The sequence below is a fragment of the Somniosus microcephalus genome, chromosome 14 (assembly GCF_052327205.1).
Source record: "Somniosus microcephalus isolate GS21.2 chromosome 14, FLI_Smic_1.0, whole genome shotgun sequence".
Lineage (NCBI taxonomy): Eukaryota > Metazoa > Chordata > Chondrichthyes > Squaliformes > Somniosidae > Somniosus > Somniosus microcephalus.
In genome coordinates, this window is record NC_141000.1 from 46507299 (window position 1) to 46528129 (window position 20831).

At 41.6% G+C, this 20831-nt stretch overlaps 1 protein-coding gene across 7 annotated transcripts in view; it reads left to right on the plus strand.

Annotated features, from left to right (window-relative positions):
- Positions 1-20831, plus strand: part of dmd (dystrophin) — a 2562635-nt gene that overhangs the window by 306042 nt on the left and 2235762 nt on the right. The gene's annotated exons all lie outside the window — the stretch shown is intronic.

Here is a 20831-nt window from a genome sequence, read left to right on the forward strand (position 1 = left end):
ATCCATTTTGGTGTTTGCGGGCTCACTTGGGTCAACAGCTCTGGACAACGTGTCTGCTGTATACATCTGCTTACCCGGTGTGTACGCAACATTCAGTGTATAGCGTTGCAGCCTGATCATCATTCTTTGTATTCTAAGCGGACAGCTGTTTAGTGGCTTTTGGAACAATGCAATCAAGTGCTTATGGTCAGTCTCTACACTGATTGCTTGTCCTGCCACAAACTGGTGAAATCTTTCACAGGCGTATGTGATGCTGAGCAGCTCCTTTTCTATTTGAGCATATCGCGTCTCCGCGTCTGTCATTGAGCGCGATGCATATGCAATAGGTTGCCAGTAGTCATATTTTTGCAGAAGAACGGCACCGAGCCCACTCTGTGATGCATCTGATGATATCTTGATGGGTCTCGCTGGGCCATAAAACCTCAGAATTGGTTTCTCTGTGAGCAGTTTCTTTAGATCGCTCCATGACTTCTCATGCTCATGATTCCATTCCCATTCTATGTTCTTTTCAGTTAGTCTTCTCAGTGGCGCCATCTTTTCTGAGAGGTTGGATATGAATTTACCCATGTAGTTGATCATTCCATTAAACCTCTGCACGTCCTTTTTGCATTGTGGCTTTGGCATATTCTCAATGGCAGACACCTTTCTGGGATCTGGTCTGATGCCCTCACTGCTAAGGATATCTCCCACGAATGTCAGTTCTGTCACCCCGAGCTGGCATTTCTCTCTATTCAGCTTCAGGTTTGTTTTCCTTGTTGCTTCCAGCACTTTTTTCAGTCTCTCGTCATGCTCAGTTCTCGTGGTTCCCCATACTATGATGTCATCCATTGATGTATCAACTCCCTCCAGGTGCTCATAGATCATATGGATAGTTTTGTGATACACTTCAGGAGCTGAGGCAATGCCAAATGGTAACTTTAGGAATCTGTATCTGCCAAATGGACTGTTGAACGTGCACAGTCTTGAACTTGCTTCGTCCAATTTCATCTGCCAAAATCCTGATGATGCATCTAACTTGCTGAAATACTTTGCATTTGCAAACTGTGACATGATTTCCTCACGTGTAGGAAGCTTGAAGTGCTCTCTCTTTATTGCTCTGTTTAGATCTCTTGGATCCAGGCAAATTCTGAGCTTTCCATTCTTTTTGTCCACAACGACGAGGGAACTCACCCACTCAGTTGGCTCATCTATCTTCTGAATCACGTTCAGGCTTTCCATCCTGTCCAACTCTGCCTTCAGTTGCTTTTGAAGAGCAAACACAACTTTTCTGCATGGATGTATGACCGTTGGCATACTTTTATCTACTCTGATCGTGTGTTCTCCTTTTATCTACTCTGATCATGTGTTCTCCTGGAATGCAGCCTAGACCCTGAAATAGGTCCTTGTACTCTTTCATGAGTTCATCATAGACTGTCTCTCCTTCGCTTTCCACAACGAGGACTCTCTTTACCAGGTTTAGTCTCTCACAGGCTATTAAACCTAGTATGGCCTGCACATCCTTTGGCACCACGATTAATGCTAGCGTGTGCTCTCTGTCCTTGTGTGTCACTTTGACAATGCATTTTCCTTTCACTGGTATTTCAGTACCTGAGTATCCTGTCACTTTCACTTTTATTCCATGTATCTTTGGTCTGGGTCTAATTTTCTTAAAATCAGTCTCTGATATCACATTAACTTGTGCTCCAGTATCCAATTTAAATGGAATATGTATGTCATTCACTTTTAGTGTCAACATCCAGTCTCTTTTTTCTTTTTTGTTTTCAGACACAACATCTACATAGAACTCCTCCATCTCGCTTTCATCTACTGCATGGACCTTGCTTTGTTGCGCTTGGTTCTTACAGCAACGGGCATAATGGTTGTTTTTGTTGCAACTATTGCATGTTTTACCATATGCTGGACACTTTTTTGGTGTATGCTGTGTACCGCATCGACTACATGACTTTCGATTGCCCCTTTCATTTTTGTTCGCTGGCCACGCCTCTTTTTTCACATTGGCGCTCTTTTTGTTAAACAGTTTGTTTCCATTCTTTCTCACTGCATCCACGTTGCAGCTATTGTCACTGAACAGCTCCTTTGCCTGCGACTTCACAGTCTCTGTAGCCCTACACAGTGCTATGGCTTTTCCCAGGTCTAGATCTTGCTCTCTTAGCAGTCTTTCCCTTAGACCATTATCTGGAATACCACACACCAGTCTGTCTTTTATCAGCGAGTCTGTCAGTCCCCCAAATTCACATGTTTTGCTTTGGTTTCTCAGTTCAGTCACATACTGATCAATAGTCTCACCCGTTTTCTGTACACATGTGAAAAATCTGTGCCTCTCAAACGTCACGTTACGTTTAGGTATGCAGTAGGCCTCAAACTGTTCCATTATTTTATCTAGCTTCATTTTGTCTCCATCAGCAGCGAATGTGAAGTTATTATACACCTCCAGCGCTTCATCACCCACGACATGTAAGAACACTGACGCTTTCATTTTATCACTTTTCTCGTCAGCTCCGATTGCTGATAAATACAACTCCAAACGTTGTTTGAACCTTCTCCAATTTTCAGCCACATTACCTGCCAACTGAAGCTTCGCCGGTGGGTGTAAACCTTCCATTTTTTCACTTCGTTAGCTATTCTCCAATGGTAAGTAACGATGTTCTCTTTTGGCTTGCTAATATGTGGAGAGCTGATTTAACTTCAGATTTTTCCTCTTCATCTCTTTCAATCACTTCTGACACCATGTATTGATTTCTTTGTGGGTTCAATGACGAGACATTTATGAAAGAGAATGTCTTTTAATCTAAAGCTTGTTCAACTCTTTTAACAGCATTACAGGAGACACCATCTTAGTGATCCATCTAAAACAAAAGTAAAACTAAACTGCTTGTCTCTCACATGCCCTCTGCTGGTCAGACATAAGTAATCAATCAGGCAAACATGCTGGTAAGGCATCATAATCAAACAGGCAAATACCATCACTATTTGCTGATATCATTACCGTCATCAGCATTTAACAACTGCTGAGAGAAAAGCTGATGGGTTAGTCAGCTTTTATTTATTATTGAAAATGAAGGGTGACAAAGTCAGAGTTCTCTTTTAAACATATACGCTTTTGAAACTATGCAACTCGGTACTCAACATTTGTTGTACAAGATCTTCTTCTCCAGGTGGCGGCACAAGATGATTCCACACTTGTGCCGAATGTGCAGTGTAACAGAGGCGTCATATCGCACATTTGCAGACCACGGTGCTCAACAATTGCATCCTAACTGGAATGTGTTGCAAGAGGGAGAAGCAGCACCGCAATGCTACAGTTCAACAGTGTTTCACAGAACACAGTGAAATCCAAAATAGTGCACTGCTAGACAGAGAATCAGCACTGTAATGTTGCAAGCTGGATTGTGAATTAAGTTGAATGGAGTTTTCTTTGAAGGAACAATCATGAGATACTGTTTCCGGAAAGCAATCTTGCATTTAAAGACCGAGTTTAATTTAGTGCAACATTATATCTTGTAAGAACACTGGGATTGATACCCTAATAATCATTGGAAGGGATATTAATGAAAGGGTACAGACAAATCCTTAACCCCTTTCTTTACCTTAACAACTCATCAAAGTGCTTCATTGTCTGTAATGTGTGAAAGGTGTTATATAAATGCAAATCTTTCTTTCTATTTTGCTCCACCTGGGAAGCACTTGGTGCCTGAATGTGGCTTGCTCAATCTATCTTCCGGTTTAATGGACACTTGCTGAAAACATAGGATAATAGAATTAGCAGCACCTGATATTAAGCAGTAAGAGTACTTGGGATACTTAGATAGATCGTTAGCTGATGGAACTAATATGAGGTTCTAAAGGCAGTTTAAGTGCATTGCAGTAACTCTGCATCAGCTAGGGTCTACTTATTACAAATTGATATTATTCTTAATGACCAAGACTGATACAAATTCAACAAGGTTAGTTTAGATTAATCTCAGTGTCTAGGGTTGAATAGTGAGTCTATTGGATATCTTAAATTGTAGTTAGTACAGATTATTGCTGGTAAGCTTACAGCTATGGTAAAGCTTGAGCCAGTACAGTAGAGTTGGTTGTCTCCGCTGCTTCTGGGATGCTGCCTCGGTGTTCCTCTAGAATGTCAACGTGATATATCTCGGTCAGTCCTTGTAGTAGTTTAGCCTTCTGCTGATGTCAGTTCTCTCTTCATAGCAGTAACCTTGCTTTTGTTATCCGGAGCTTAACTGCTACCCACATGTGATACACTAAATAATCTGACTGATGTCTGACTAATGGAGTCTTACACTTTGAATTCCTGTAATTTCTCTGCCTGATCTTTCTCTCCTGATTTTTTGTGTCAAAACACCATCTTTTATACTGTTGATTCTCAAGGTAACTCTTTCAATAGGCTTATTCGTATCTTTGATCAATTACAGTGATAAATCTCTTGGCAGATATACCCTTATTTGATTACAGGTATGTTAAACAGGCATGTGTCAAGCACTTCTAATGAAAACATCTTTTATTTTTTTGAGAAAAGCCAGATCTTCTAATTAACCTGTTTAATTTGCCTGAAATATAATTACTTGTAGTAAGGCAACCTGTATAAGAATTCAATCCTCCCCACCCATTCCTCACAGGATTTTCACAAATAGACTTTCACTTTTCTGGCACTAAATCACAACAGGGGGACAGGACAAGATAAAGGATAATCACTCTGGGCACTTCTTTTCTTGATCAGCCAAATGTAACCTTCCATTCAACTTTGACAAGCCTGGGTGTGCTTTGTTTCAGACACCAATTGGAACCAGATGCTAACTGTGAGAGATTCTTTCTTGAAACACCCATGATTCTTGCCATGAACCCTTTCTGTTTCTCTGGAGTTCAGTAGGATTTCTAGAAACTAAATTTTTAGGATACCACTGGGCAATTTAGGGCACCTTCCCCACAGTCCTTTACTTTGAAACAGCAGAACCAAGAAAACATAATGCATGCCTTTGGGACACATGTTACACAAATTGTACACATTTTCATTCTTCATGCCTAGTTTGTATTAATAAGATATGCTCATAATTTGTTATACAAGAGAACATCAATAATGTACTCCAGTATAGTTAAACTTTAGTTTCATAAAACTGATGGGCTTATTCATACACATCAGCTGCCATTTTGCATCTACATGGGAGAGGTTTATGGCCTTAACTTATTGGGGAACAATAGTTCTTATTGTACGTAGATATTTAAATATGAAAAAGCAGTTTCATGGTTGCATTTCATTTGTGTTCTACATAACAATACTTAGCAGAGATGCTTTGAAAGCTCTGTTTATAAGTGAGCTCACTGTGGAACTACGCCACACAGACAAAGAAGGTTCCAAATTTGATATCCAGTCTATGCTGAATTAGCAGATCTCAGCTAGGGCAATGGCAGCGGTAGGACCGCTATGATTGGAAAGTGTACATTTGTAGACATCAGGCGAGGATAGGATTAGGCTCATCTGTAATGTCTTCCATGATCAGATAGCCTGCTGACATTGTCTGGCATCATGAATGAAGAATGATCACCTAGGCAAGAGAGGGTGGCTGGAATACTTGGAGCTTACACTAACATGAAGGAAGCAGTGCATTAAGCAGAAAATGCTCCTTTTAAATAAAAAAATATATATTTGACTGGGATTTTTCAGAGCTATGAAGGAGATCTGTTGCCAGAAAAGGAATATGATTGATAATAACAACTGGAGGTTGTCAGTGAATCGAGTGTTTTCCTGCACAGAAGGAAATTCCTGAGTTGCACATTTCTCAGATTCTCAGTGGTAATTTTCCCGAGGCCTTGAAGATGCCAATCAAAGTAGTAGTGTTTTTAGAACATAGCACTTATTTTTGAATACAAGTTATGATTTTGTATGAATATTTTCAACATCCATATCTAGCCCAAGAACTAGAATCCATAACTTAGGTGCTAAATTCAGCACCACTCTTTTACTCAGCATTGACTTATATCTACCTGGAGGGAATGTGGAAATTTAAAACTCTTGTATGGGAATGCCTATCTCCTTAATTAGAGTGTGTGATCTATGAACATTTAGTATTGTGCCTTCATGCAAAACTGTTATCAATTTGATTTTGAGGTGCTGTAAATCCATACATTTTCATGTAAATCAAACACCCAGAAAATCACTTCAGTCCTACAGAGTTGCTGCAGTGTTTAGCTTCATAAATTTAACAATTTTTCAGTGCATTTATGCCATCTTTTTTGATTTGAATATCAAATAGATAATTGTCACTTTTTTTAAAATTAATTGTTACTCTTTTTATATCTGTGTTATTGAGCTACCAGAATCTTGGCGCAGCATCTGGCTGTTCCAAGAAGGGGAGCCAAATACCTTTATCAGGCCAAAGAAAAATGCAGTTTTTTAAAAAATTGTTCTGTCCCTGAAGGGAACTTCTGTCAACACTTTGAAGTTACTCAAACCTTGTGAGGTAAATTTTTACCTTGGCTAATTTTCATAATTTTTTAGGCCCACAATGGAATCCACACCTGTTCTCAACAGATGTCGGGCCTGCTGATCAGAAGGGGGCAGGCTAGGCAGAATTCCCAAGGGATCCTGGTATCCGCCCCTGATACTCTCTCAAAATGGAAAGCAAGTTGGCCAGGCAGTAGAAAAGCCTGTCCCGCCTCGACCCAGAATTACTTCATCACAGTCTCTCCATTCAGGTCCTTCTTAAACCTCATCATTGTTCTTCATTGTTTGAGAATTTTATCAGGTTTTTGTTTGTGTGTTTTCAAATCAAAGTAATCCTGAATGCTCATTAGTGTTGCTGAAACTTCTCCCAGAAGGGTTTATTTGCTTGTCTGTGTTGATTTAAAAATGGAGAAAAATAGCTGCCATTTTGACTTAGCACAGTGTGCTCGCTCCTTCAGCTGAAACTGCTGCAGTAAAGAACATTGTGATTAACATATTGAATTTTTTAATTTTACTTTTTTTATTCTCGGCTTCCCTTTTCTTCCAAGATTTTTTTGTGTCGCACACCTTTCCCTAGCTGAGCAGGCGGGCAGAAAACCTTTTCTTTGGTCTCTGTTAGTTCCACCACATGTCTATCTCTAGATTTGTTAATAATTCTAGCTTTTTTTTTGTTTTCACCTCCCTCGCTCCCTCCCTCCTTGACGCCTACCCTATCTACAGAGCTGAGTTTGAGAACTCATCCAGTGGGAACCAGCATTATGCTACTCAGTGCTGGTGATCTTCAGCCTGCTTCTATCCATTCTTGATCCCATATTCCTATGTTCATTGGAACAGTGAATGGTGATAACCTCAGGCACATTGGATTGTAGGGAGTTCCTGTACCCAATAGAATGAGGGAGTTAAAGTAATGTTCATTGCTAAAATGACAAATTGCTGAAACAGCCTTGGTTAATAGCTTGCTGATTTAATATTTTATCTGATTACGCTTCTGTGAAGCACCTTGGGATGTTTTCCTGAGTTAAAAGTGCTATATAAATGTAAGTTGTTATTTTTGTTATAATTCTGATATGTCGTGTTGTCAGGCTTATAGCTCTGCCCAGACAGTGCCCCAGATCATACCATCAGCATTGACTGATTAAACAAATAAAGTTTAAAAAATCAGGGAAAAAAATCAGTGTTAAGCATCATGACATTCATATATAATTTTTTTTTTTAAATGAGCCTTCTGGTAGCTGGGTCCAAATGAAGCCCAGGCTGATGGATGACAGCCTTGTCTGACTGATGACTGTAAGAGTGTTTGTCTTTTGAGTTCAACATTTATTAAAATAAATTTTAAAACAGGCCTGACGTCCTTTGTAGAGTCATGAGTGTAGAGTTTAACAGAGACACTGGTTTTTCCCCTCTATTTGAGGATAACTTTTTTTGTTTAACCCATGTTTCCTGCTGCAGCTTAGAAAAGGGCCAACTGATCAACTAATGCAGTCTTTTCAAGGGGGTGCACTACAGTGGTCTGAAGATGACTCCACTCCGCATGTGACCACAGCAGAAATCAGCACGTTTTTAATAAGGGTTTGATACTGTGTCCCTTCATCCCACAGTGCATAGGGAATGGAGTGTGACAATTATAAGAACTCACTCGGCATTGTGAGATGAACTGTTTTGATGAGTTCAAACTATACACCTCTATAGCCCTGATTTTAACCTGGCGGGAATGGCCACCGAAGTCAGTGAGGTCGGTAAAATCGGACGAGGTGTAAATTGGGCATCCTGCCCAAACCCGCCCTATTCCCACCAGTAGGGTTAGTTTGAAACCCGAGCATTTGACACTCTATATCTGTAAATTTATAAGTGGAAACCCGGAAGAACGCAAATTTAAATCCAAGCAGTACACTTACCGCTTGTTTCCTGCCCCGCAGTTATTTTAACCTCTGCAACCTCCACCAGCCGAGCACCCCCTTCCACACCTTCCAATCCTCAGATTCTAATCTTAGCCGCCACCCCTGCCCCCGCCCCAATCTCAGCACTGGTGCCAGAACATTCAGATGCCCAGCCCCACACTTTGGAAATCCTTCCTGTAACCATTCCACCTCTTTACTTTTCTCTCCATCTTTAAAACAACTTTCTCAAACCCCATCTTTTTGACTAAGCTTTTGGTCAACTCTCCCAAATCTTGGCTTGACATCTGTTCTTTTCATCTATTCTCGCACCCGCCCCCCCCCCCCCGCCCATCTTTTCCACCCTCACGTAAATTTTCTAAGTTTAAAATGCCATATAAATGCAGTTTGTTGACTGTGAATGTGTTTTTAAATTTCATGTAATAAGTAGTTTACTATTATCAATTCTTATTCATAGAATGGTTACAGCATGGAAGAAGGCCAGCTCTCTGCAAGAGCACCTCCGCTCGTCTCACTCCCCTTTGCCTGTAGCCCTGCAGATGTTTTTCCTTCAGGTACTTCTCCAACTCCCTTTTGAAAGCCACGATTGAGTCTGCCTCCAGCACCCTTTCAGGCAGTGCATTCCAGATCCTAACCACTCGCTGCGTAAAAAAGTTTTTTCTTATGTTGCCTTTGATGAGTCACATTTACTTTCTTAAAAGAAGACTTAGCTTGATAATTGAACAAGCCCTGCTTTTTAAAACTGCATTAGCTTCTTAATCCGTTTCTACCTTAATACGCTAGCGAGGCAAAAAACAAACATATGTAGTACTTGTACACCTGCCGCTACAGCAACTAACTTATTGGCCTAGAAATTGCAGCCCTATGCCTGCTTTTACCAGCTGTAAGTTACATGGGCAATTGTAGGGGAGTTGTTGGGCAAATAGCCTAACTCTGCGCCAGCAATACTCATTTTTCAGGTGGTTCGGATGATCTGTCAAGGTGTACCTTGACAGATCGCAAGTTCTGGATTTCGCAAGCGCATGTGGAAATCCAGAAGTTGCGGGACCGTTCAAATGGATTACGATGGCGTACTCTCGCCATCACGGAAATCGCAATTCCAGGGCCATTAACATTTGAGGGGTGATGAAGTGCATTTCCCTTTTTGTCACAGCCCAGTTCTACAGATGAAACAACAGTGAGGAGCCACTGACCTGGTGGATAATCCCACAGTTTCTATTACAGAGCCTGTCGAGGTAAGAACCAGTGGCTTCAGTATTAGACATTTATTTTTCTATTCCATTGGTTTGGAATAACTCAAAATCTTTTAATGATACAGTATGTTAATCTTGCACAGAGAGAGGATTTTATTTGATATCTATAACCCTGCAACTCAAGTCTGTCGGCTTCATTTCCCTTTAATTGTCATCCTTTTAATGATTTCTTGGCAAATCAGCTGATTACATAATGATTATTACATAACAAGTTTTTTTTCTATTTTACATTTGTAATCTACATCAGAATAACTATCCATATCACTTGGGATTGGGATGTAATAAATGAAACTCTGAGGAAAGTGTTTTTTGTGAATTTGGGCAGGATGACAGCACTGCTACTCACCACGCAACTTGCTGGCAGCATGAACGTAATGAGCCGTAGAATGCTGCTTATTTTGCAGTTTTGTTCCTAATACTTAAACAGCCTTAAATCTGAAATGTTCATGAATTTTTTCTTGCTGAAACCTCTATTAATTATGTCTAATGTACCCAAAGTCTAATAGTTTGGCTCTTTTCTTTTGTTACTGCTGCTTGACAAAAGCTGTCTTAGAAGTTGCCCATTAACAGTAGCTTCTCCAGAACTTGAGTCTTTCTGTAATGCATTTGAACATAAAGCTAGTGTAGATCGCATCTCATGAGACTTGTACAGAGAAGGACTTAGAGTGAACTGACCACTGGTGCACACTGACCATTATGTGAATGTACTTGTAATTTTTAAAGAAGAATCCAAAGACTATCCTCACACCATAGTACAGTATTTATCCCATGTGTCAGATTTAAAAATACAGTGGGAATTATTTCTGCTGAGTTTGGAGTAGTATTGGAGAAGTCTTTATCTGTAAAGCTTGAAGTGGAAACAGCTCTTCTTAGCTTCATAGAATGACTTGGATTCAACTCGGGTTCATCGAGTGGATCATGAAAGTTTGAATCAACACAGCATATATAGACAATTCTATCTGACAGTTCTGTCAAAATCGGATTGATTTAAACTATTAATTGAGAGGCAAAGGCCCCGATATTTACGGGGAGATGAGGAGGGAGCGGAGCGGGGGGGGCAGCAGTTTAGCGGCTGGGAAACCCAGAAGAATGAGTTTCCCCCAGGTCCCCTCTGAATTTAATAGCAGGACCTGATTATCATTTTTGGAATCAGTTTCCTAGCTGCAGCCAGCCAGATTGAGAGGCTGGCAGGCAAGTAGGCCGGCGGCACCAGGCCGCAGCCGGGGAGCATGAAGGAGGGAGAGAGAGATTGTGGGTTGGTAGAGGGATATTGATCAGGGTGCCGGAGTGATCAGGGATTGGGGCGGGGCGGGGGGGGCGGGTGGACACCATCAATGGGAGTGCTGGAGACATCGGGGATTGAGGGAGACATCGATGGCGGTGGGTTGGAGAGGAGGGGAGAAAATCGCAGGGGGTGCCTGGAGAGATTGGGCAGAGGAGGAGAAGATTGTGGGAAACCCGTGAAGGACATGGGTTGGCGGGGACGAGAGCGCCGGGGGGCCATGGAGGACATCCGGAGGGCATCAGATCACGGGGGAAGTTCCAATCACTCGGGAGGTTAATAAGGCAACTCCTCCTGGCCCACAAGCAGTGCTGGAAAGGCACTTACCTGTTCCATCCAGCAGTCCTCGCCTCCCTTCAGATGCCGGGTTTCCCAAGGTCTGGGAAACCCTGCTGGCTAGTGTTAAAGCTGGAACAGAGAAAAAAATCATAGGCACACAGCCTCATTAAAATATTTAAATGAGGCACCGCCTCCTGAGAGCTGGTTGGTCGTCTGCCCCCATCCCGCCGCCGTTAGAACTGGAAGTGGGCAGGTTCAAGGCGGGTTGGGTTCGGGTTGATTTGGAATTTTAACTTCCCTCCCGACCCAAACCCACCCATTGTTGGGAGTTAAAATTACCCGCAAAGTTTCTGTCAGTTCTTCTGGTCTGACCGATGTTTTGTACTGATATTTTGAGTAACCTGCAAGCCTTAATAGCTTAACGCCATCTAGAACCTACATTTTCTGAAATCTATTGATAAGATTCAGGCTGGTGAAAAGCTTCCAGGTACTTTCTCCTTCTGATATTCTATTCCCCTCTTCTTAGGCAGTCCCTTGGAACCGAGGATGACTTGCTTCCACAATAAAAATGAGTTCTCAGGTGACTGATGAGTCCAATGCGGGACCTACAGTCTCTGTCACAGGTGGGGCAGACGGTGGTTGAAGGGGCGGGTGGGTGGGGTGCTTGGGTTGACGTGCGCTCCTTGCGCTGCCTGCGCTTGGCTTCCAGCGAAGAGTCTCGAGGTGTTCGGCGCCTTCCCAGATGCTTCTCCTCCACTTTGTGCGGTCTTGGGCCAGGGATTCCCAGGTGTCGGTGGGGATGTTACACTTTTTCAAGGAGGCTTTGAGGGTGTCCTTGAAGCGTTTCCTCTGCCCACCTGGGGCTCTCTTGCCGTGCCGGAGCTCTGAGTAGAGCGCTTGTTTTGGGAGTCTCGTATCGGGCATGCGGACAATGTGACCCGTCCATCGGAGCTGATTGAGCGTGGTCAGAGCTTCGATGCTGGGGATGTTGGCCTGAGCAAGAACACTGACGTTGCTGCGCCTATCCTGCCAATGGATTTGCAGGATCTTGCGGTGGCAGCGTTGGTGGTACCTCTCCAGTGCTTTGAGGTGCCTGCTGTACATGGTCCATGTCTCTGAGGCATACAGCAGGGCAGGTATCACTGCTGCCCTGTAGACCATGAGCTTAGTGCCGGGTTTGAGGTCCTGGTCTTCAAACATTCTCTTCCTCAGGCGACCGAAGGCTGCACTGGCACATTGAAGGCGGTGTTGGACTTCATCGTCGACGTCTGCCCTTGTTGACAGTAGGCTCCCGAGGTATGGAAAGTGGTCCACGTTGTCCAAGGCCTTGTCGTGGATTTTGATAATTGGGGGGCAGCACTGTGTGGCCAGGGCAGGTTGGTAGAGGACCTTTGTCTTACGGATGTTTAGTGTAAGGCCCATGCTCTCATATGCTTCGATGAAGGTGTTTACGATGGTTTGGAGTTCGACCTCCGAGTGAGCGCAGACGCAAGCATTCTATTGCCCACCACCACCAGCACTTACGCAGCAGTGACTTGAGATGTTCTAATTCAAAATATGAACACGTGACCCTGTACCTAGGGTAATATTGGTCTCCGAGATCGAGTTTACCACACTGCTACTGTATTAAGTTATTTCATACAAATAGTAGCTACACTTCAAAAATACATCATTGGCTGTAAAGCCCTTTGGGACGTTGTGAAATGCACTATATATAAATGCAAGTCTTCCTTCCTTCCTTTCCTTTCCTTTTCTTCATCGTTGGCTGGTCATTAAAAGGGGTCTTGTTCTATGTTGTGGATTTTTTTGCACAGGTGAAGATCTTCCCTCCATCTCCTTTCCTACAATGAAGACGAGTTCAGGTTTATGATTCAATCGCCCTTTTTTCTCTTCTGTGAACCCTCTCAAATGTGTTGATGCTTTTTAGGCATAAGCGTCCCAAAACTGAACATCATATTTTAAATGTGACCTTGCCAGTTAGAATAACTTGTTTCAACTTGTAGCCTGACCTGCTGAGTATTTCCAGCATTTTCTGTTTTTATTTCAGATTTCTAGCATCCGCAGTATTTTGGTTTTGTTGTAGCAAATGCTTTTGGGATGCCTTGTTGAAAACAACTTCATGTTGATTGACTGTAAACATTCAGTGAGTGATCAATAATCAGATCCAAATCTCTTTTTCTACCTATGCTAACGGACGTTTTTCATTATTTGTCCTGTTTCATCATGTTTTATACATTACATTTATCTCCAAAGTAAAATTCGCAAGCCCGTCCTCTTAATTGGGCTGGAACTCTTTGAATGTTGCCAATCTCCATTATGCTCATCATCTGCCTTGTGGTTTGCTGTGAATTAGAATATCCCAAAATATTCTCCTCCGTATTATTGAAGTTAGATTATGCACTTTTCATGGGAGGGGGCATTTCCCCCCAAGCTCTGGGCATTCACAAAGTCCGGAGAACTCAATAAATTGCATAGAAGTTTAGATAGATTTTACGAGGCTTCTATAACATTCATTGGGTCTTTCTGAATTTGCAGAACTTCAACGAGACAGATGATAAAATACTTCCAGTGAAAAACATATAACCCAACATTTGCATACAGTGTAAACAGCAGGGAACTCAGAACAGACACCTATGGAACTCCAATAGTCACTGTCCCGGAGCTTTTTCTGCTTTCTATTGCTAAGCCAGTTTTCAAACCAATTAGCCAATTCCTGATTAATTCCATGAGCCTTAGCCTTCTTCATAAGCTTCCATATGAAGAGCTTTATCAAATACCTTCTGAAAATCTAAAAATCACTGGACGAACTTTATTGTTCAGCCTTTCTCCAAAAACCTTTTCACATGCTATTGGCTTGATAACATTTTCCATAAGCAGATTATGTGTCTCTTACAAACTGAAACATGCTGCTTTTACTCCGCTGAGTTAGCATAGCTGAGATCTAACAGTCAACCCCGATCGCTTTAATGCTTGCCAAAGAACAGAGAAGGTACCTGCTACATCGCCTGTCAATTCAGAAGATGCAAAATGTCTCCATGCTAAACTACGTCCAGACTTATTTACAAATATAATGATTATAAGAAACAAAAAATAAAACTCAAGAAATTGTAGAGTACAATCAATAAGTTACACTTCATACAACTAAGTTGATTGTTGAAGAGTTTACTTCTCGCCTTGCCTCTTCTAGCAGTGTCTTGGAAAGATATTCCCTGGGAATAGATGTGCAAGTGTTGCTTATGGAACTCTTACAAAGGTAAAATGGCAAGAATGAATAGAAACTAAGTGCATTAGGATATTGTTGGTTAAAATCGGCATTTTTCACTTTTTTTGAAGTTTAAGCAATATCTTTGAAGAAGTTTACAGTTTTAACACCTTTGAAAACATTGGGGTTACAGTTTTCAATTTGCTTCCCCATGTAACAGCCTGCTTATTTTAACACCTGTCAGCAATTGAAAATCACAATTTTGTTTGCCCCATCCAATTTAAGAAGAATGTAAGTAAGGGATTCCGTAGACCAAAGGGCATTCTCTGGTTGTGAGTCAGGCGGATATCCCTGAGGAGCTATTTCAGTTTTCAATAAAGTGTTTGGATTGCATGATAGAACTTAGTTATCCGCACTTTATATAAGATAAGCATTCTATTTTTATCACAGTTCTTATCAAACAATTTAGTCACCTCAAAGAGTTTGAGTACATTAGTGGGCTACAACCAGTCATTTCTAAATCCATGTTGACTGTTCCTTATGGCCTCTGCAGTCTTTGGACAAACATGATAACATCTTGTAAAATGGCCTTGAGCATTTTCCTCCTACCAGTGTTAGGTTGATTATCCCTGGGTTCATATCTAACTACTTATATTCTTAACGGGGCCTGTCAAATGAAATCATGGACTGTGTACTGAGTTGAAGTTCAAAAAGTGTTTTTACCAATTAAGAGATCAAAATGTAATTCACGTTTTAATGGCTTGGCGAGTCTTCAGACCTATTTTGGGAAGAGATCTTTTAATAAGGTTCTACCTGTTTCTGAAAGGTGACACTGGAGTAAGAAATTATATATTTTAAAGTGAAAGAGTAATGTTACAAATGTCAATAAGCTATATTGAGAATATCAGGACAAACAGAAATGTATTAAAGAAGATCTCTAAATATCAATAAAGGTTTGGGACACCATGAAATATTTTATATTATTTTTTGAATGAATCTGTTTTAGAAATAATAACCTCAACACTATTTTAAGTTGGCTAACATAAACTATACTTAGTAGATTTCTCTGCTAAGATGTTGTGAACTAGCAGATGATTATATTTTAGCTTTATTTTATTCACTTTTATATGCTACATAGGAGGAAGATCATAACAAATGTCCTGTTGAAAACTAACAAATTGTCACCTGTAGCAAATGTTCCTTTCAGCATTAACGGATGTGTGTACAAGGTAAAGGGTTTATCAGATTTGATCTTCAACTAAACACTGTCATAGTAACTTACCAAGTGGCCATTAGTTGAGTGTTCAGCTCAGTGGGGTTGATAGATAGTTTTGAGGAGGAGGACTCCGGATACTTTTTTTCTTCCTTCATAAACCAGAGGTGCTAGGGCCAATTGTAATTGCTGCTCCGGTAGCTATCTGCTAATTTATTAACTGCAAAAAAAGCAGACCTGGGATCTTCCTTGTCCGTCTGGCTCAGTTAGTCACAGGAGAACCATGTTAAGCCATCAAGGGTAATCAGCTTAATGTTTAGAACTAACAATGTACTTAAGTATGTGTCTTTTACTACAGAATGTATAGTATGGTATAAATTATACTGTGTATTGCAGATAATGCATGGTATGTGGTGTATAATGTGATTTTTCTGGTGTATTATTGCAATATTTTTGAGCGTTTAAAAAAAAAAAAAATACCCTTACTGATCCCTGCTCTGTATTTTCTGTTTCTTTTAATGCATTTTGATAGCATCAGTATAAGTCACACTACAAATGAAAAGCATCACTGATTGCAAATTATTAGACATGCTGGGGAAGAGTTTAAGCATGTTTCCACCAGTAATATCAGCACAATCCAGGCAGAATCGACAGAACCAGCGCAAAAGATTGGGGAATTTTAAACTTAAGTGAATTACACCCAAAACCACGTGCGCTCGTGTTTTCCGTGATCTGTCTCACTAGTTCAAGATTCAATTCTCCCGAATCAGGCCCCGCTCTCACAACTGGCCATGCCTCAGGTCAAATTGTGAGATTCCATCGATTGCGCTGGTTCGGAAAGGCTCTTCAATTTGCACTAATTTTCTTAGGCGCACAGGCACTAATGGGCACGTTTTGAAAGATTTTTTCACGTCAAAAAGTATTTGATTTACTAAAAAATGGCTAGTGTACACCAATGAAACTATTAAATGGTTCAGTACAGTTTTTTTAAGTCATTTTCAGTGATTTTTAAATCAGATTACTCAAGGATGAAGGACTTATTAAAAATGCTTATTTTTACTAATAAACCCATTTTCAGCTTTATTAATTATATTCCATTATGCAATTTCCCGATTGCATCCAAATCGGAAACTCTACCCGCTGTGCCTGATGTGCATGAGTGATGGTTAAATGAGTTGAAATTTTAATTTCACACTTGAAGGAATATATGGGTCTGGAGTTTCCGCTAGGGCGCAATCGGCAAAATGCCCCCAGAATGCACTGGACACTGTAAATTCTGTCATGAATCAGTGCAATCAAGCAGCGTAATCGAACATTCTTGACTGGAATAGGGCCAATGGGGTCTCAAGGTGCTAGGGTGGGGTTGTATTTTTTTTATTCGGTCATGAGATGTGGGCGTCGCTGGCAAGGCCAGCATTTATTGCCCATTCCTAATTGCCCTTGAGAAGGTGCTGGTGAGCCACCTTCTTGAACCGTTGCAGTCCGTGTGGTGATGGTACTCCCACAGTGCTGTTAGGTAGGGAGTTCCAGGATTTTGACTTAGTGACGATGAAGAAACGGCGATATATTTCCAAGTCAGGATGGTGTGTGACTTGGAGGGGAACTTGCAGGTGGTGGTGTTCCCATGCGCCTGCTGCCCTTGTCCTTCTAGGTGGTAGAGGTCGCGGGTTTGGGTAGGAGAAAAAATTCCCCTTCAGTGTGAGGTAAGCAGTATTTTTCTCTCTGACCTGCAAACTTTTAAAACTTTACACAGTAGAGTAATTGAGTTAAATCACTCTGAACGTACTGATTTAATGCTCTTGATCTTATTTTTTTAAACTACAGTATTTGCTGCAGCAGCAGAACAGACCTGGGTCAGTGGCCTCAATTTACTGTTGGTCACTGCAGGTCAGCTGATTACTGCTGGATTCATGTGACCAAAGGTACCGGTGCACCTGAGATTCTGGGTGCAGTATAATGAACACCCCCGCCCCCACCGCCAACGAGCGTAATCGGCAGAAACTCTCCTTTCCGACATGGGGGTGTGGTCAGTTTTGTGGGCGAGGACTGTTGAACTAGCGTAAAAGATCATGAGGCAGAAATTCCAATTCCTACGGGTGAGTATGTGCTGTGTACTCAACCGTAGGGACATCAGAAATGCTGGTTTCAGGCATGCACTGCGCATGCGCTGGAAATCGGCATTTCCGATCTGTCAAGAAAGCTCTCGACAGATTGGATGCCTGCCCTGGAGCAGGGCCTCTGCGGGTGGAGAGTTCCATTTTTTGGAGACCCTCCACCCACAGAAAACACTTACAATTCTTGCACCTGTAAAAGCAGGCTAAGAGTTGAAGAAAGTAAAAAAAAAATGTTTTGTCCACTGATTTATCATTTTTAAATACTTTAAAGAAAGGTAAGTTTATTTTTAGCCCCATTAAAAACCTTAATTATTTTTTTCAAAAATTTAAATTTTTGTTTAAAATAGTTAATTTATAGTCATTTTAAAAATGTGATTTTTAAAAAACTTTATTTGAAGTTTTACTTATGTTTCGAGGCTGACCTCTATTCATAAATTTGACAGGGATGCTGCGAACTACCTGCGCCCCTGGGATACATGGGCCCTGCACACTGGCAGTTTGAAGAGGCACAGCAACGGAACTCTACGCCTCCCGGGAGCCCTCCGGTCCAGGCGGAGACTTTTCCAAATCGCAGCCCTCCGCCCGCGGGAGGCCTGCGAATGGAATTTCTGGGCCCATGGCTCAAGCCTAAAATAGTTTTCTGTGCCCATTTCTACGCTTGGACTTAGTTCCTGAGAATCTCATTAGAATATGTATGGAACTTGGCATTGGCAGAATGGGAATGGGTGCATTTTCGGGTCTAATTTCTGGATTGCGCCCATGGAGGAAATTTCCGGCGGCAATATTTTCTACACGCTCTGAAATATTGGAAGTTGTATCCAGCGGTTGAAATGCTGCTGATGTAAATATTCAGGTGATGCCGTGGACTTAAAAAAAAAAGGATTTCCTGGATACTTAAAATGATGGCAAAAACCTTTGAGATTTTGAGAAAGTGGAGTGCTCTGTCCACACTTGCATCACCTCGTCTCTAAAATTTGCTATATTTGACTGCTAGATTCATGGAAAATTGGATTGCAGCAGCTACAAGCTCTTGATCACATGCAGTGGTTAGTGATGGACTGGTCATGGGAAAGCGTACATTGTGCCTAAACTATAGAATTTTTTTTATTCCCATATGGACTGCTGCTAATTAGCATTGTAACTTAATGCAGCATGGAATCAACTTAATGGTTTTAATTTCTTCCTTCCTCTTCCATTCGTGACAGCATATTATATTTTTCCCCTTCATTTGTGGGAGTTGGACAAATGGCGCCAAAAGTGTGTGGCACCCAGCACCAACAGCACTTGATTTCTTCATATAGTGCTCAACTTTGCTGATGGATTGTAATGGAGGCACTGTATTGCCATTTTTGAGTTGCACCTGTAAAATAAAAAGACAAAATGTTTTGTACTTTATTCTGCCTTTTTAAACTTTTCTTGTTGGAGAGGACAGTTTGCCTTGTAGGCTGACCTGAGATGGGAAGCTATAGTGTGTGAAGCCCCTGGATGTGAATTACATCACTCTGCCAGGACAGAGCTCTGCATGTGCTTGCTTGCACACAAACAAAGCTCCACTTCTGGCTGCTGAATATTTTTTTTTTTTTAAAAGAGTGTTGGCAAAGCGCCCTATTCTTGTCAAGTATTTAACAGGTTTTGCTATAAGTTTAAGTACGTAGGAAATCCAGTGAACCATCACAGGATCTTTTAAACCCAGCTGCTCAATAAGCTTATTGAAGACAATCTCCAGAGTTGATTATCCAAGTCCTGTATCATTAACATTTCTAATAAGAAGGAATATATCCATGTGTTTAGAGACTTCATTCTCAAAAACCGAGCCACAGAGCGAGATTTGTCTACCCACTGACTATGAATGGGTGAATATCTAAAGTAGGTCGATGTGGAATTGTTTGTTTTTGTTCATTAGGCTGTAGGATTCATCCCTACACTATTTGTATTCCATTACAGATTAATTTAGTGGACACTCATTTCTCCAACAACTTCCATTAATTTGCTTCTAATTTTCTATCTCCACTGAGGGGAAGTGCCTTGCCCCGGTACACTACTGCATCACATGCCATCCTAACCTCAAACAAGCCTTATAAGTAAGCATATTCTCAGCAATTAACTACAATGCTAATCACAGGAAGTGGTATTGCGGCAGTTACTATGGGTTGCTACAGCTGAAGGGGCCCAACTAAAGCATTGCGTTTAGATTTAATATTGTATGTGATTAGTGTGACAGCAGATCAAGCTGTGGGCATGGCAGCTGAGGTATACTTTCCTGTAGGTTTCCAAATTGGGACCTCTGGGGATCCATAATGTCATCAGAATATAGAATTCTTGAGACACTTTTTTATCCTGTACTTGTTGACTTTGCACGCATGTTATTTCTGTTGGGGTGCATGTGGGGGTACCTCAGAGTCTCTCAATATTTTGCAAGGTGGTACGCTACACATAAAAGTTTGAAAACTACTGTACTATTCTGAATAGCTTGTTATTGAACAACCCGAGCCCAAGACAATTGAAACAAAAAAAATGTTGACGACGTTCAGTCTAATTTAGTTTCTTACTGTACCCTCTTTTAGTTTCTTTTAAATACTTGTTTTTATTTGTTCATGGGATGTGAGCATCGCTGGCAAGGCCAGCATTTATTGCCCATCCCTAATTGCCCTTGAGAAGGTGGTGGTGAGCTGTGTTCTTGAACTGCTGCAGTCTGTGTGGTGAAGGTACTCACACAGTGCTGTTAGGGAGGGAGTTCCAGGAATTTGACCCAGCGACGATGAAGGAACGTCGATATATTCCCAAGTCAGGATGGTGTGTGACTTGGAGGGGAACTTGGAGGTGGTGGTGTTCCCATGCGCCTGCTGCCCTTGACCTTCTAGGTGGTGGAAGTCACTGGTTTGGGAGGTGCTGCCGAAGAAGCCTTGGTGAGTTGCTGCAGTGCATCTTGTAGATGGTACACACTGCAGCCATGGTACGCCGGTGGTGGAGGGAGTGAATGTTTAAGGTGGTGGATGGGGTGTCAGTCAAGCGGGCTGCTTTGTCCTGGATGATATCGCGCTTCAAGTGTTGTTGGAGCTGTACTCATCCAGGCAAGTGGAGAGTACTCCATCACACTCCTTACTTGTGCCTTGTAGGTGGTGGAAAGGCGTTGGGGAGTCAGGAGGTG